Genomic DNA, 19,507 nt, shown 5'->3' with positions numbered 1-19,507 from the left:
TAATGGCTCAAAAATATTAGATAGATAGTCTTGGCTGTGAGGTTAGCTACTATGCTGTGCACCACGCTATGTGAGTATGCCCCACACACACTGTCGAGAGAGAGAGAGAGAGAGAGAGAGAGAGAGAGAGAAAGAGAGAAAGAGATGGGGTGGGGGGGAGAGAATGCCTAAGAACCAGAAATTACAAAATAATGAAATCACAATTAAAAATTACAAATTCATGCCTTATGTAGGAAAAGGCAATAAACTATGTGCTAAAGACAAAACATTAGTTCTAGTACATTAGAAAAGGAATCCCCAGATTGTCCTGCCTTAAATTATGTGGCAAAGAACCAGACTATTTGTATCTACTAGCAATAAATTAGATAGTCACATAAGGATTAATTGCAAAATTGACCCTTGAAACACTGCCCGGTAGCCCAATTTTGAACAATAACTCAAACTTGGTCTTCTACCAAGGAATTTTTAGTAAAGTGAATCCAAACAGTTTAATTTCTAGGAGAGATATACTCGTGTGAGGCTTCCTTTTTTACAGATTTTTCCAACTACTTACCCACCCTTTAATATGTGTGTATCCTGTATTTTTCTCAAGGGTCCAGCACCCTTTGGGAACGTAAGAAGATTGTGCAGTTTGCATCCAAGTTTTCTAGGGATATCAGGTTTCATAATAAAATAAAATTTTCATTACTCCTGGGTTCAAGAATTTGATGAAGAGAAGGTGTTGATTATATAATTGATATAGACAGAGATTTCAGCCCTCGGCCATATTTTTTCATTTTGACTCAGCCTTCCTATTAATTTTTAGTAGTCTCTTAATCTTTATTCTCTAAGCTCTAATCTCCCAAGAAAATGTGTGCTCTGCAAAAGGATGACATCATTTAGGCAAGTACATTACCATCTATTTTTCATGCAAAATTATATTTAATGTACAAGGTGAAGTAATTTAACTCCAAATGTGTGCAATGCTTTGTTCAATGTTGAAATCAGAAAAAATATTTAAAGATCATACTATTTCTGCCAATTTAACCAATAGTGTATTCAATTTCTTCATCATCTTTCATGCTGAGTTCCTATATAAAAAAAATTAAAAGGAAAGAAAAGTTCAATGGCAGGATTAGAACAAAAAGAATAAAAGAACAGTTATAATTCCATTCGCTCTTTCCCTTAGTTTCTAATGCACTAATCATTGATTTATAATAAAACTGAAACTATGTGAGGTGAAGCTCTCTTTCAGCCAATTATACGTTCACTTGAAAATGGTCCTGAGGAGGAAAGACAACTTTAAAAAAAAGTGTAGTTAAAAGATAAGGAGATATTTACCTCCCCAAATGCTCAAGGTAACTGACCATTAATAAAAAGAAGCCTTTCTGGTATTTTATTTCAGCTGACATTACCTCTTTTGAGCTAACAGAGTTGAGATAAACTGTTCCCTCTAAATAGAATCAAATGGTCACTGTTATCCATTCTCAAAGTGTCAGAATCCAAGTAAGGCACCCAAAATTAGAACCTTCCTATTCCTTTACCAGGAAATAAGGATGATTGTGTTTCCAGCCATCTTAGATTTCAATGGATAGGTAAAACTGGAAAAGATCAAAGCATAATCAATTACTTGTTGATATATCCCAATGGAGAGTTTTAAGTTGGTCTGCTCTCCTTCTCGCTCACCTCCTCTCTGCTTTTAGCATTAAGAAGCAATTGTTGCAGAAAAAAGTTAAGTAATTTAAATAGGGACCATGAAAGACAGATATATCTTTTCTGGAAAAGTAAAACTCAAGGCTAACTATTTACTAAACTTTATAATAATTTGTAAGCTGGGCAATTCAGGTGACAAAAATTGTTACACTATTCTTGTTTTAAACATAATTGTAAAACTACTGTGTATCTCTTTGTAAGAGGAAATTAGTTTATAATAACAACCAATACGTATTAAGTACTTAGTGTCAACAGAAAAGACATTAAAGTGAGTTTTATACACAACTCCCTTAATCCTCACAATACCACTCTGAGAGAGGTTAAACAGCACTCCTATAGCTAAAAAGTGAGGGTGTCAGGACTATAACCAAGAAACTATGACTCTACAACAGTATAAAAGCAAAACGGAATTTTATTTAAAAATGACAATAAAAGAGTCAAACACTCTTGACCTCTACTTCAATATTCCTGTGATACGTTCATATGACATTTTCAACTTCACCGACCAATATCAATCTCAGAGTGGTGCTAGAAATTCTAAGGGGAATAAATGATAATTTTAAAAACACACGAAGGCAGCGAAGGGTTTTAAGCAAGGGCCAAACAGGACAATAATCAGATTTCATAAAGGTGACTCTGCTGGCAGACAGGAGGATGGATAGAGAAAACAAATCCAAAGGCAGGAAGCTATTGTGAGAGTTTAAAAAAGAGAACAGGGTCTAAAACAAAGAAGAGTAACAACAGATAAATTAGTGACTGATAGGAAGTGAAGTGTGAGTAAGGATAAGGAAGTAAAGATGAGTTCCAGGTGGTCCGCGCATTTTAATTTCTGGAGGATCTGAAATTTTATATTGGAGCAATACTGGTGAGTGCTAGGATAGGAGAGCAATTCTGGCCTGAGCAAACTTTCATCAGCTTGTTAATGGCTCAAAAATATTAGATAGATAGTCTTGGCTGTGAGGTTAGCTACTATGCTGTGCACCACGCTATGTGAGTATGCCCCACACACACTGTCCCACCACCCCCTTGTGCATAGAGGTCAGGAGGAAAACTAGGGCCAATCTTTGGAATGTTGCCAGTAATGGTAAAAACTATCTATAATGCCACACATGGAGTTTCCATATGAACACTCTGATTTTGAACAGAAACAAGTTTTAAGGGGCTTTCTTCTTAAATCCAGCCTGTCTTTTTTTCTTGAAAATGTGTTTCCAAAAGACAGTGAATGAGTTAAAAATAAATATTTTAAGCATTCGAATTTTGAAGAGGTTACAATGCTTACACGATTAGGATAAAAAACATAAAGCTTTCCTAAAAACTCTGTCCCTGCTTTTATCCCTTAAATATCAGAAATAGTTATACTCTCTTATAAAATTTAAAAGTAATTTTCGTTTTAAATTCTCTCTGAAGATGGTATTTTAATCTTCTTGGCCTGCCAGAACAAAATACCATAGACTGGGTGACTTAAAAAATAGAAATAAATTTTCTCACAGTTCTGGAGGCTGGAAGTCCAAGATCAAGCTTTCAGCAGGGTTTGGTTTCTAGGGAGGGTCCTCTTTCTAGCTTGCAGATGGCTGCCTTCTTGATGTGTGCTCATATGATCTCCACTTTGTGTTCAGGGGAGAGAGAGAGAGAGCAAGCTCTCTCGTGTTTCTTCTTATAGGCCACTAATCCCATGGGATCAGGGTCCCACCCTCATGACATTATTTAACCCTAATTACCTCCCAAAAGCCTCCTCCCCAAATATCATCACACTCGAGGTGAGGGCTTCGACATATGAACAACATTTGGTCTGTATCACAAGAATGGAAAAACAAGCACCACATGTACTTACTATCAAACTGGTATTAACTGATCAACACTTATGTGCACACACAGTGGTAACATTCATAGGGTGTCCAGCAGGTGGGAGGGAGGAGGAGGGGATGGGTAAATTCACACCTAACGGGTGCAGTGCCCACCATCTGGGGGATGGACATGCTTGAAGCTCTGACTTGGGTGGGGCAAAGGCAATATATGTAACCTAAACATTTGTATGCCCATACATGCTGAAATAAAAATAATAATAATAAAAAAGACATACAAAAATGAAAACATTTTCACACTTGCTTTGTATCATGTAAAGGAAAAGAGAAACTCCCTCAAACTCAATCTCTTTCTTTTCTTTTTGAAGATCAAGGTATATTAAATATATCAGTAACAGTGATATTTCAGAAAGCGTTAACGATATATGATGCTAAACTGATTTGGAACGAGTCTCAGGAATAGAGAAAGTGGAAAAATAAACTGTATTCCTTCCTTTTCAATTATCATTTTAATAATTATCAGGCCAAAAAAGTACTCTTTTTAAAGTTAGAAATACATTAGGAACTTCCCCTACTGCCTTCCATAAAATAAATGTTTAAGTTTTAGAAGGTGAAATAAAAGTATGTTTGTTTTTTAAAATTTAAAGTAAAAAAGTTATTTATATATATGAGTGAAGATTGTTTTACATGCTTTGGAAACCAGTTAGTGATTCAGTTCTCTTGAAATGCTGGTATTAAAAAAATTGCAGAGTATTACGATCTGAGTAATATTTTAGACTCAAAAGTCTCACTATTTTTAAGTGATGATGACATTGCCTACTACTACACAAATAAATATACTCAAAAGCTCTACCATTACACATCATAAAAAAATTTGTTAAAATTGAATTCTAAAATAATAAAATTAGATGATTGTTACTCAAAATATGAAATTAATGAGCCAAGCAAGGAAAAGCGCTAAGGTATTGCTAACCTAAAATCACTCGAATGTATTCAGGTGAATGATATAGAAAAAGACATATTTTTATATAATACAATTCATTTAATCCTAAACATATAAGGAATGTTTAAGAAATTCTCTAGGTTACCACAAAGATGGTATTTTACAGCACTGTGAAATGGCATTTATATAATTTCAAAACAACTCCTCATTTGTACCAATAGTTTTTTGGGCATTCGTATTTTATTCTCATTTTCATTATATAAAAGTTAGCATAAATTCAATTGGCTAATTTGCCAATCTTCTCATTAACTTCATCCCAATTGGTACTTTACTCAATCAAACAATGATTTCTATTGTAATGTTTGAGACTTCGGTGAGTGCTTCCAAAATATAGCTAAAGTTTCTTTCCCTCTTAGTGGTGAGAAATAGATATATTTTAATGTTTTAATAATTTAAGAAATATTAACACAAGTTTGAAGGTCAGAATTTTACATTTGGAGAGCTCTTCCTTTATACTCTATTTAAATGAAGTTATAAATTGCCTGAGAAAAGTCAATTTGTTTTGACACATTAGCAAAAGTTTCCACATCATATCGTATATCATGAAAAAAATGCATATCATATATCATGAAAACAAGAGGAGGCTTACATATATTTGATTATTTTCCTATCCCCTCTGTTAGATAAATGAAGCTTGCTTCTAATTTTCTATTAGATGACTCATCCCCCTCCCCCAAAAAAATCCAAATACAATTTTAAATAAATATGGATGACAACTTCAAGTACTTATATTCTTTTACTCTAAATTTCTTACATGTAGTTTAGTTTTTTCTTTTTATAAAACTTATCCAAGAAATGCCTTTGGAAAATGTTCATAGTTATGATTCATTCTGTTTACTACGTTGTGTGTTAAATAAAATGTGTTCTCAGAATTATACATGTAAATGTTTGAGAATGAGAATCAAATCTCATTAAACACAAGCAGTCAAAATTTCAAAATCAACTCTTGCCTACAGAGAGTATACAGAAATCTCATTAACAACCACAAAAAATTAATAAAGCGAAGAAACTCAATCACATATAAAAAGCCATCAGAGAATATAAATAACTGCCACAAAATCCTTAACTGAGTGTAGGTAGATCAACTATGCAAAATGTATTTAAATTCCATGTTTATTTATTATAAAAACTTACCTTCTGATCATGTTTTAGGGGCTCCAAATTAGTCTCCTATTAAATAGAGATGCCCTAAGACTCCAAAATAAAATCTTAACATAGAAGAAAATATGTATGTAAGATAGTAAAATATAATCCAGAAAAATTCAACATTTTTTTAAAGAATTAAAATATTAAAAAGCATATGGTGTCAAGCACATAGTATGTTCTCAGTAAATTTTTTAGAGATAATATCTTACTTGGTCACCTAGACTTAAGTGCAGTGGTGCAATTATAGTCACTGTAACCTGGAAGTCCTAAGCTTAAGTAATCCTCCCACCTCAGTCTCCAAAGTAGCTAGGAATGTAGGTGCACATCATCATGCCTGGCTAATTTTTTTTATTATTTTTTGTAGAGACAGGGTCTCACTGTGTTGCCCAGGCTGGCCTCAAGCAATCTTCCTTTCTTGGCCTCCAAAAATGCTGGGATTACAGGTATAAGCCACCATGCATAGCTAAAAACTTTATTTATTTATTATTATTTATTTTAATAGACTTAGGAGGTACAAGTGGTATTCTGACACAGGGATGAATTATATAGTGGTGAAGAGTCAGGGCTTTTAGTGTACTGCTCACTCGAATAGTATACACTGTATTCAACAAGTAAATTTTTATTCTTTACCCCTCTCCACCCTTCTTAGTCTCCAAAATTCATTATAACTCTGTATGACCATGTATACCCATCATTTAGAACCCACTTGTAAGTGACTACATGCGGTATTTGCTTTTCCATTCCTGAGGTACTTCACTTTATTTTCTTTTTTTAAACAGAAGTTCCAGGCTTTGTTGAAACCTGAAGTAATAAGTTACTGAACTGGACTTTGAGTAACTTAAAAACTGGACAATCGCCTTTCTAACTTGCTCCTGGTTTAATCTTAGTCACATTGTACAAAGCTAACACTTATCCTCTAGTGTTCTACTAATTGCTTGATGCTGTGTTGACTACTAGGAATGAACCACAAGATACATCACTGTAAACTGCAGGGAGTGCTTCAGTGATCATGAGGTTAAAAACTCCCCATCAGCAGAAAGGGAGAATTCTTTACTTAACTCAGTGGTACAAATTATTTCCAGGTGGTGATAATTATCACTTGCGGTGTTTGATATTCCGGACTTTGCATCTAAATTTATACTTGACAAGTTAAACTTTTCATGGTGTGCATTTTCCCGTAATCTCTCAAAGGCCAAAGACAAGGATAGATGGATTAGTGATGGGTGAAACCAATTCCACCCAAAATGGCAACACTTAATTACAAGTCTTGTTGTTTATAATTAACTGTGTAAATCACTAACTTGAAAGTTTCTTTTCAAAGTATTTAAAACCAACTCTTTTCCCAGGGGGATTTAATACTTGTGTATTATTACAGAGTTAAGTATTATTTTGTTTGCTCTATGAACAAGATGTGCAAATGACACATTTTATGGACTATCCTGCCAACAAATTTGGAAAATGTTCATGAATTGCGTTACTAGGACCATTTTGTACTTCTCAGTATTTTGGGACATTCCTTGCTATGAAAGCCATAAGGAACACAACACAAATACCTAAATGACTATGAGGAAGTAATTTCTGAAAAAGTAAGATTCTGGAAAAGTAAGATTCCAAATGTATCTCCTGATATGCATTCATTTCTCTGTGAGCGATATTTAGAATCTGAACAAATTTGCTGAGAACATACTATGTGCTTGACACTGTATGCTTTTTAATATCCTAATTTAGTACTTGCTATTTGTAATATAGTATGATCACTCTTATTTCATTGATGATTAATCTGAGGTTCAGAAAATATAAGTAACCTGTTCTTGGCCACTGAACTAGTAAGAGCCTGTAGATTTACAGTTTGAACCCAGTTCTTGAACTTTAGCTTTTCTGAACAAGCTTGCCAATACGACATCAAAAAAGCGAATTATCCACTTACCTTGCAGATCCACGTCAAAGGAAACCACAAGGAAAAGAAAATACAGGTGCCTATGCAATAAGTTCAAGATGCCTAAAAATATCACATCATGTTAAATAAAAGTAAGGCTGCAAAAACAATTCTCTAGTTCCTGATCTGTTACTGCATTAAGCTAGTATTTATCAAGGGCTTATACTACCTCAGATACTACAAATGTAAGGAATAAGAAACAGAAAACTCTTCTCTCATCCAGTGCAGGAGATCTACCAGCAAAGTGATAACTATAATTCAGCATAATAGGTATCAACAAGGGTTTCAAAGAAAAGTTAGAGATTCAGGATGAATTTCATTCTAATTCCAAAATTCCAATCTAAAAAAAAAAAAACAGAATTCTAGACTCTTGATAATTCAATCACTTTAGCTTCAACTATCTAATTTCTGCCACCATTTCCAAATTCAGTCTCACTCCCTGCTCCCCAAGGTTCTGATTTTGCCAGATAATTCCTGCCATCTCAACCATCCATCCATCATCTATTATCTGAAAGCCTACTCCTAAAAATCATGTTCCTCTCATTCTTCAAAGTCTGTGAAGTGAGAATTGGGTATGGTTTGGCAAGAGAAACCATCAAACTTTGCATACCACCTCTTGACGGCAGTATGTCTCTTCTATTTCTCATACCATCAATCTTTCCTCATGCCTCAGAATTTAGAATTTCTAATCTGGTTTTATTTCTCTTGGGTTATAAATTCCACCATGGACAAAACTGTAACATGTGTTTTGCACAAAACAGCAAAACAGCATAACAAACACTCTAAACAACTTCAACGGACACTCTAAACAACATTGGTACTTTAGAATACACAAATGTTACAGTCAAATCAGAAAACTAATTGGAAAGTATAATTAGTAAGAAAATGTAGTAAAACATTGGTAAGCATTAAGTAATAGAGTAAAGATCAGTAATATTATAATGCAAAGTAAACTCAAAACAACCAATTGCTGACTGGTGGTTCTATGTGCCTTATTCTATAAATAAATCACAATAAAATGTAATAAATTCTATCTACAAAAGATTTAGGTAACATTTTTCTATTCTAAAAAAGAAAAAAGAAGAGTCCTTGGAGGAGTGAATGAAAAGACTTCTAATAGCTTTTCTTGATTTGTATCACTGTAGAACTTAATCAGTTGACTACTCAGTAGTCAGTTAATTGAAAAAGTTGAAGTGGGGAATCATAAAAAATGTATGTAGTATCATTACCTTAATCATGTATGATATTATTTAATTTACTTTAATCATTAATTATATGTCAAGACACATAAAATATACATTTTAGCCAATCTTCGAATTATGTATGAAGTTGTCTTTCTTATATAAACCCATGTACATAATGGATCCTCTAAAATTTCCAAATGCTTATCATCTTTTCCCCAATCTTTGACAACTGTCTCACCCAAACTTAATTTGATGCTTTAAGTGATGCATTTTTATTAGACCTTTCCAAAGCATCATTTTCGTTACTATAGAACTTTCTTTTCATTCTCAGATTTCGTAAGTTTATATAATATTTAATTTATTTATGTAAATATATTAATAAGTTCAAATGCCATAACAGATTTGGAACAATCCCTACCAACTCTTGGTAAATACATAAGTCAACTAATAACAGCAGAAATGTATATAATAGGGAATTAGAGAATAGAGTCTACACCTACAGACACACAGCATACTGTGGACATCAGACGGTACATTTTACAGAGGGTCCAGAGAGCACTAATTAAATGGAGGTGGCTTAAGAGGATTTCTACTATTTTTTCATAATATCCATCTTTCTTTATCATCATAGTGCAAAATTTTCAACTCTACTCTCTATTCAATATACATTAAGGCTTTCACCATGGACTATTAAGAACAGAAAGCTGTAAGTATTTTTTGTTCTAAGGTGACAAATTTTCATTGGTTATGCCAAGGCAACAGAACACTTTTCATATTACCCACTTAAAGAAAGTAAAATCTAAATGCAGGCACACTTCCAAAATTATATGCACAATGTATTTGTGTTTTAACATGAAAACTCAACAATTAAAAAATTAAATAGGTACCAAGGTTAAGCATTCCACTCGAAAACACTACAGCTCTTTAGAAACAACAGTTACATGGGCTGCCTTAGATCCAAAAACCAATCTTTAGTAACAGCATTCAATCATAGGTCCATTTGTAAAATCAAAGGTTGGATTAAGAACCTACTCATCCTTGATATATTTTATGATTCTGATAGGGATGTTTTTCTAAGGACCACATTCCATTTTAAGATATACTTGACACAGTTTAGCTAAAATTCTTGAATGCAATACAATATTAAGTGAGCTGTCAGGCATAAACTGTTCCAGAACCCTTATATCCACACACAGCAGGACCCAAAATGAGTAGCACTGTACTGAATTACACCAATAAGAAAAGTCAGAGGTCAAAGAAGCCACACAGAGCCCTGCAATAGTCAACAATGCAACTTAATGTCCTTTCCATGTCCAGAACAATTTGCCATACAGCTTCTGCAAAAGAGATTAATGGTCATAGTAGCAGCAAGTAGAGAAGAAATGCAAGATATGGAAGCCTAGCCAATATTCCATTTGTAATTTGTCACATCAGAGCACAATAAGACTACTGCAATTTACAATTTGTAATGTTGAATTTACAATTCAAATGAGCGCCTTGATTTTTCAAAGAATGGACTGTGCACACATCAGTCAGTATGACACAAAAATGCCCAGTCAGGTTCATTTTAAATGCACGTTTTATTTGGTACTGTTAACTAATCACTATCATTACTTTTACTGTTTACAGATGCAATATTTATTAGGCAAAATGTAATTTGGAATCCTTTCTTGCACCCAAACCTAATTCATTTCCTGACTTTCCGAAATATTTATATCCTGATTAGACATATTAGGTCTTTAAAGCTGTTATACTAAGATGATTTATTTATTTCTGGGGGCAGTGTTAAAAAAACTACTCTGTAAGAGGAAGACCAAAAGGGAAAACACCAGACTCCCTTCCAGGACTTAAAAAATAAATAAATAAATAAAAAAGAAAGAAAGAAAGATAGGGAGATGGGGAGGAAGAGGGAGGAGGCCTAATTTAAGGCTAAGAAAAAGGCACTAGGTGCCAGCCACTCCTAAGTTTGCATCCTGAGTTAGACTCTGACTTCCCACTATGGCCTACGGCAAGACTCTCGCTTCCATCAATTTCCACATCTGTAAAATGGGGATGATGATACTTACCTCACAGGCATGTTGTGAGAATTAATTAGTGCTTTGAAGATGAAACAAGCTATATAAATTCTAACTATTATTACGTGAGAGCTGTCAAATGCTATAATTAAACAATTTTAAGTCCCAAAATATCACCTACTCCAAAATAATCATAATACCATGAATAAAAGCACAAGCTCTTTCTCCTTTCAACTTATTGAACACAAACAGAAAGAAAACCCGCATCTTTTATTTTATATTTGCAACAAGCAGAGAATCTATATTCCCCTTGATCTTGACATAAACAATTTCATCAAGTCATTATGGCAGTTTTGAAGCAGGTTGCTTGTCCTAAGGGATGTTGGAAGCCCAAAGGAGAGAGGGAAAAAATAAAAGACTAAAGATATTTTCAATACCAACTGAAGCACAAGGGGAAAATAAGCAAGTTGGATGCTGTTATTGTCTTCATTATCACAGTCATATGGAAGCGGGCATGGTCTTATGGAAAAGATACAGCTTCGAGGATCTTAGTATACCACATAGAGACAATAAGGATTAAATTAACTTTTGGCTTATGTCAGTTCTGTTGCTATTGTTGCATTACGTATATCCATTTCTAATGTCAAGTTTTCATCTATTTTATTTCTTTCAAGATTGGGGATGACATAAAAATTGCTAAGTCAGTAGCTTTTAAAAGATCCCTTAAAATTTTTTTTTTTTTTTTTTAGCCATCTGTGATTTTTCTTCTGAAAGAACCAAGTGTTTATTTTGTGTAAACTACTAGATCTTTGATTTTAGTTTATGCAAGTGAGCATAAAAACAAATTTACCAAAATAAAAGGTTTAAAACATTGAGACTAATTCTTTAGGAAATTGAAAAATCATGCCCCTATTTTTTCTTCATCCAAGATTCACTTTAGTACCTTGTTTAAGCCAAAAAATTATTTACTCTTTTTATGTACCATGAGGTCAATTAAAATGAACCAAAACCAAAACAATGCTGTAAGACAAGAGTCTAGCTTAATTTAGTCTGAATTTTAAAATGGCCCTGTCATCAGTTTATAGATCATTTACTTATCTTATAAAATCCTTAGGAGTTGCTCTGACAAAAATAATACGTAATTTCTCCAAAATTGCTCTCACAAATGTTTTAAATGCTCATGTCGGTTTAATATAGTACTAAAAATTCCTTTAATAATAAAACATAAACATCAAGCGGGGTGGCTCACTCCTGTAATCCTAGCACTTTGGGATGCCAAGGCAGTAGAATTGGTTGAGGCCAGGAGTTTGAGACTGGCTTGAGCAAGAGCAATCTTATCACAATCTTGCCGTTAAAAGGGAAAAAAGACACAGGCAATGAGTGGTGGGGTAGTAACGGGAGTGTATGAATGAGGTGATTTTACTTTCTTGGAATCTGATGACGTTGACAGTAGGCACTGACTGGATGATTAAGCATAAGTTAATCTCCACTGCGATAAAAATTTAATAAACATGATTCGAAATAGATAAGTGTTGTAATAAAATTTTTATTTAGATATTTCACAATATTATATATATCCATTATAAACATATTTCTAAGACAAGTCTCCCAACTTTTGTATGTGTATATGAGTGTGAAAACAATGTATTAAAATGTGAGACTGTTTTTATATTATAAAACAGAGGGATTTAACTTACATCAACCTGGGCCTTAAAATTCTGTCCCAGAATTCAGAATGTTAAGTGTAGGTATTTACTGATCATTGTTGTTGTTGTTGGTTTTTTTTTTCTAGTAAGCTTATTGTTAGCCAGTTTTGGTAAATAGAGTGATTTTAAATTTTCCACACTTGGGCTAGATTCTCTAATAAAGTCAAGTCTTGAAGAAAAAAAAAAAAAGAACGAAAAGAAAAGAAAAATTAGCTAGGTGTGGTGGTACATGCCTATAGTCCCAGCTACTCAGAGGGGTGAGGCAGGAGGATCATTTAAGCCCCGCAGCTTGGGGTTGTACTGAGCTATAATGACACTACTATACTCAAGCCTGGACAACAAAGTGAGACTCTGTCTCAAGGAAAAAAAAAAAAAACACCACACAACTATCCTAAACATTAAGACATGAATTTTTCAAATTGTTACTTATAATTCATCAAGACAAAAAGGAACAAAAATTTATCTAAATATGAAATAAAATCCCCATAAGACATCAAGAAATTTAAAGAAAATTTAAGACCAATAAGGAAATAATTCCAAATCTGTGAAGTGGCATTTTGGTGGGCACAACAATGGAAAGGAAAAGGAAGAGACTAGTGGTTAAGAGGAAGATCTGGTAACAAATCTCAAATTGTACAAATTCATTAATTTGATTACTTCATTCTCCAGTGTAACTTCTGTAAGATCCCAGTTTATGCTTTTGTGAAATGGGATAGTGGATGGACTTCAAATCTTACAAGTAATTAAATCTAATTTGGAAGAGAAGGAGGAGAGGCAAGGAAAATAATAGGAAATAACTTTTTTGTTCCTATATTTTAATATTTTGTTTAAAGTTCACACTATTAAATATAGTTATTTAAAAATTCAGGTTACAATCATGATATCCAAACTACATACAGACTGTCCCTTCAAGTAAGTCAGAGAATTTTGTTAATTTTTGAACTGTTGTATTTTTAGTATCTTTCAAACAAAATCCTCTTTATCAAGCTCATTATCACTTGCAGCTCTTATACGTAGTTCCAACCTGGATGCATGCTCACGGTTAGAAAGGACCCTTATTGACAATGCTTTTACACTTTGTCGCTCTATCAGAATCTACTATCAAATCCAGTGAAGCACACATTAATGACCAAATATACTGAAATAAAGAAACATAAGATGTTACTGTCTATGAATCAATATTAGAGTTTCTTCTACCAGTGTCAATGCTATAACCTGTCTGATTAAACCACGTGAATTATACTTTTCCTTCTTGTAATCAATAACACTTTTGGCTGAATGGTCAAAGAGTTCAAGTTCAACAGTTAACACTGTATTTCCTTAAATATGTCTAATTCCTATCTAGATAATTCATATCCCTTCTTCATTATACCTAAGAGCCTGGACATTACTGGTTGCCATTATTAAATCACCTTAAAGAGGAGGAAGTCATTGAAATACTACAAAACATTCAATGTGTCAATTATTCTATTCTTGAAATAATTTGAGACTAAGACCAAAATAAAAACTAAACAGATCCATACAATTTACAATACTTAATAAAAAAATATAATATTAAAACTAGGCATATATTTCATTATTCATATTTTACACGAAGATTCAGTTTAGATTTATGGAAAAAATCCAACATGCTTAATGATTTCTTATCAGTCGCCTTCATACTATTGTTTAGTTATACTTTATAAGTACATCTTCAACATTATTTTTAGGACAAATTGTTCCACTGTTTTATTTTAAGAATAGATTCAAAGAAATAAAAATGAATACAAAGTTATCTGAGTCATTACAACTATTACAACTCACTTCACCAATTTTGATTCTTTTATCTAAGATAGCACAGAGTACAATAAAACTTGTTAACAACAAAAGATAGTTTATAATCTGAAAAAAGTATATTACAATGTAATGATAATGCCTTTATTATCATCCCTCGCCTGAAGAAAAAACAAGAATGTCTTTTCTAATTGTCCAAATTGTGAAGTTGACCTGATTTTATATACCAGAACATATTTAGAAAATGCTGAGTGGACAATAAGCAACTTTCCTAAGAAATAAAATGCTACAAACTGACATATATATTATATATATAATATGAATATATATTTATTATATAAAATTCAATTTAATTAAATGTATATACATATGTATATGTATATACTGTACGTATACACATGTATATTTAAAAAGCATTTGCAATGTTTCAAAAAAGAATCCCAATGCTAGCTACAAAAACATAAAACAAAAAATATAAAAACCTGTACCAATAGGTGACTTTAAAAATCAAATCAATATTCCAATATATTTAAGTTATACTCAGTATGTTATTTGTTTTTAATTTCAAAGATATAATAGCTATAACATAACAGCATTTCCTTTCATATGTAACTCTGAATTTGACATGTTCTTATCCTTGGTGTTTCAAGAAAAGGAAACAATACATGCTCAATGGATAAGGCAGGAAAAAAATATAATTGTAACTCTCCGGCATGTAAAAATGTGACACACATACACACACACACAGTTTTTAGTGTTTAACGACATTAACATTTCCATAAATTACTTTTAGAAAATATTTTCAAATTATCTACTGCCATAGGTAGATACAAGCAGACACCAGTAAACTTGGGCAAAACAGTTTGCATAACTATTCATTACTGTAAATTGAATAAGCAACCTTGATTAAAATTTGCTTACTTTTTTACACAGAGCAGAGGTTCATATGTGATCAAGGTTGGTAAAAAAAAAAAAGAGGGGGGCGGCAGATGTCACAAGCACAAACAAGAGACAGTTATTAAATAATTTTAAGAAAAATGTCCAAATCCTATGTTAACTTACCCCACAAAACCCAGCTCAAATGCTTAAATAATAAAACTGCCATTACAGTTGTCAACTACATTTGAATTTTATCACGGAGTTTGTAATTTCCTAGAAATTAGCTTTTCAATCTAGCATCCAAGTTATGGGATGTTTATTTAATTTTAATTTTTAATTATATTAGGAAATGTATCAAATGGCATAATTCATGCCTGTTAAAATTATAAAAATGCCATATCAAACAGCAAACAGTTAAAAGATGCTTTTGCTACCCATACTTTGTTAAACTGACATTCTCTGAGCATCACTCTTTTATATATATAAGTCAAGGAAGAGGAAAAAGGATGATTCAATTCTCTCTCTCTCCTGCTCCCTCCCTCTCTCCCTCTCCTTTTCTGTCTTTTTATTCTCTGCACTAAAGTGAAATAATCCAATGAGTCTCTAGCTTTAGGTGGGCCAATGAAGCATGGTGTTTAAGCTCATGGACTATGCTGTAGTGACCCAAGTGTGAATTCCTGTCCCTAACTCTGGGATCTTAAGCATGTCATTTGGCGCTCTGGTCATTAAAAGAATCACAGGTAGTTAAGCAGTTAAGTGCTCCAAATAGGAAGCAATTACCGTAATTAGCTTCAGGGCAATTGGAACTTCTTTCTTGGGCCTTTCTGCTTTCTCCCACCCTGATGCCTCTACCAAGAGTCTTTACAACCTTGCCACAGTCCCCAGCCTCCTGAACTCCTCTCATCCCAGAAAAGGCGCCACTCCTGAAGACTAATCGCCTTTATGTGAGCCATCTCTGCACCACTCCTAAACTGCACTGAACCTGAGTTTTCCTTTTGCATCCTGCTCTCTCCTTTGAACAGCAGATTACTGAGAACTAAACTCTGCTGGGGTCTCAAACAAGAAATAAATTAACTTGTGGCTATTCTAAGGATCACTTCTATTTTAACAGATAACTTTTACTCAAACAATCCTCAACCGGAGGATGGACACACTCTAAGCTCTGACTCGGATGGGGCAAAGGCAATATATGTAACCTAAACATTTGTACCCCCATAATATGCTGAAATAAAAAAAAAATAGAAAAAAATCCTAAACCTAAAGAAATTAAGTCTTAATGGTAAGCATTTGAGAAAGCAAATCAGCAAAATTCCTTTGGAGGACTGAGGAAATCTGAGGATTTTAGAAACCTGCAAGGCGAGATGCAAAGGGAGAAGGAAGCCGGAACCACATTGAAACCGCTTAACTCTCACATTAAACTCGTATTTCTAACTGGCACATTACTCTCCTGTGGGTTATAATTAAGGTTTCCGGTATTGATAAATAAGACTATATTCAAATTCACAAAAGAATTAGTAAAGGATGAAGACTATCCCCAGCATAATCTCTGATGTGTCTTATTCAGAATGCCAGTCTTAATCACATAGGCTTCTGATTGCTAACAATTAAAATCCCCATCTCCTTTTTCCCCCCTAATAGATGAAAGCCTTTGTGAAGAAGATGTAAAATTTACCCTGTCGTATTACTGACAAGTGGCACTGAGCTGGTAAAGCAGTGTATTAATACTGATTACACTGATTAATAGTACCGTAAAAATTGGTTCAATGGTGCTTTAACATTTTTTAAAGAAACAGATGAGACATTCTGGGCAGAATATATAATTGGTTTAGTTATTCTATCACAAAAAAATCTTTGAAATGTATGAATTAAGGTAGAAGCTGAGCTGTGTCTAGTGTTAACCAATAAATTCATTTAAAAATGAAAATGTCTACACATTCCTGCCCCTCCAACCCCTGCACTATCAAGAACCTTTAAGAAAATAATTCTCAAGGCTTAGGGCAGATCCTGTCAAATTCGAGCACTGTCAATCTTCTTCATGCAAATGGGCGTGTACTCAGCATTATATCATTGTCACAAGAGTCAATACTGATTATGTTTCCAACATGACAGGTCTTAGGAAAACATCACATTGTATAAGATGATAATATCAATATCATAAATTCTTCTAAGCAAGAGTAAAAAGTTTCAATATATAAATTGGTAAGAATGTTCTCACATATAATTCATTTTACATCAATATCAACACTAGAAGATTAGTAGAAAAGGGATTCCCCCAGACCCCCTCTTGTCAGCTTAAAGGGCTATCCTCCTGAAAGTGTGTGGTTCATTCGAGTTTTTTTAGCTAGTCAGACAGACTTAGGAACTTTGGCCAAGTAACCTTTCTACTATGATACCTTGTTAAAAAAACAGCCCTTCAAAGTTAAGATTGAAGACACAGGAAATAATAAATGTAAATTAGAGCATTACTGGATAAACTCAAGGAATCCATTTATTTTGGGCAATGCTTTTCATGTCACTACTATGCAGCAACAATATGATGGGCAATGTTGTCTTCATAAGCCTAGATGGGTAACGAATGTCGCAAGGGTCTCTTCTTGCCATATTAAAAACAAACAAACAGGCAGGTAGCTTGAAGCCAGGAGTTCGTGACCAGCCTGGGCAACAGAGCGAGACATTGTCTCTACAAAATCTTAAAAAATTAGCCGGCTGTCATGGCTTGCTCCTGTAGTCGCAGCTACTCAGGAAGCTGAGGTGGAGGACAGCTTGAGCAAGGAAGTTGGAGACTGCAGTGTGGTATGATTGTGCCACTGCACTCCAGCTAGGGCAACAGAGTGAGACCCCGTCTCTCAAACCAAAAACAAAAACGAATGATTTGTGGAGGTTTTGAGGAAGGTAATCAAAAATAGCTTTGTAATGATTAAAAAAAAAAAAAAAAAGAGAGGCAGCGTTGGCTTAGAAGCCCAAACATTCCAGCTCTTAAGCCAGATATAGGGGCCTCCCATGCCCGTTCAGCACTAATGAGCTGTGGGGCTTTGGGTAAGTCACTCAACCTCTCTGAAGTTCAGCACACTTATCTGTAAAACAAAGATAAAAATTAGTGCCTAAATCTTGAGGATATTGTGAGGACTAAACTACAATTCATGTAAAGTACAGATTTTTACCTGCTATTTGTTATTATAAATCGGAGTTGCCCAATCTAGAAACAACTGCTTTGCCAAGTAGTGACCTCTCTGATACCAGAAATCTTCTACCAAGCCAGGAGAGGGTCTATCTGTTAAAGAATATCATGTAAGGAATTCTTGGCATTGGGTAGGAAGTTGTTCTATTTGCTTTCTAAAACCCTGGTATTCTTGGAAATCTGTAACTACCCCTGAAGGTCTTTTCTGCACCTCGACTAAGTTTAACCAACCTTTATGGAGCTCCAAACACTGTGCATGCAAACATTAACAAGGATCAGCCCCTGCCCTTAAGGGACTTCGTTCAATTGGAGGAAAAGAAACACAGACAATTTCATGCTAACATGGAATATCAGAGATACAAGCTGTACAAACTTCAGGTTCACGAAGAGCCTCCTGGAAGAGATAATCTCAAGCTGAATCCTGGAGACACATACATGGAGGACCTTCTGTGCTGAACTAAAGACTCTGACCTCAACTCTGAAATCTTATCAAAGGCACATATATCCCCCCAACCACTGTATGAAAGATATATTTAACAGAAACAACAATGGAAGCAAAAAGGCCACTCCATCACTACAAAACACCTTTTTCAAAACCAGATTATAGAAAAATATATCCCATAAATTAGGTCTTAATTTTCCAAAAATATTAGGATATTTAGATATTCCATGATTGTACAATGGTTTATAAAAATTGCCTACATAAGGCAAACTTCATAAAAAATAACAAAAACTTCTCAAGCCTTTATAATCAAGTTCCCATATCATTCCAGTGCTAAAAAATTATGGATTGGTCCCAAAAGCCCATAGCTTTGCTCAAGTTGTGATAAATATAAATTCTACACTTACTATATGTGCGTGGTTTGTTTTTTTTTGCTTTGCTAGGCTTCTCTACAGCCAATGCTTGTGTTCCATATGAGGTTTAGTTCACATTAAATATACATTTAAAGATTCCATTTTTACAAAGTAAATGTGACTAATGCATGCCACTCTAGTCTTTATCTTCAAAGCTGGATAACTCACATGTTTTACATGCTGAGTATCGAGAGTTCAAAGAAGCAAAGCAGATTTTGATTATTATGATGCTTCCAGTAAAATGAATGAAATGATTACTAGTATAAAATTTTTTTTCAAAGTGCTTTTGAATAGACCTGTATCTATTTTCTAAAACTTTTTATATAGCATTAAAAACA

General features: G+C 33.8%; 1 protein-coding gene across 3 annotated transcripts in view; it reads right to left on the bottom strand.

Annotated features, from left to right (window-relative positions):
* The window catches only part of TRPS1 (trichorhinophalangeal syndrome I), a 280,472-nt gene that overhangs the window by 119,982 nt on the left and 140,983 nt on the right, over positions 1–19,507 (bottom strand). The window lies entirely within an intron of this gene.

Source organism: Propithecus coquereli, unplaced genomic scaffold, assembly GCF_000956105.1.
Source record: "Propithecus coquereli isolate 6110/MARCELLA unplaced genomic scaffold, Pcoq_1.0 Scaffold290, whole genome shotgun sequence".
NCBI lineage: Eukaryota > Metazoa > Chordata > Mammalia > Primates > Indriidae > Propithecus > Propithecus coquereli.
The sequence above is the reverse complement of the archived record's forward strand: the minus strand, read 5'-3'. Positions and strand labels throughout refer to the sequence as shown.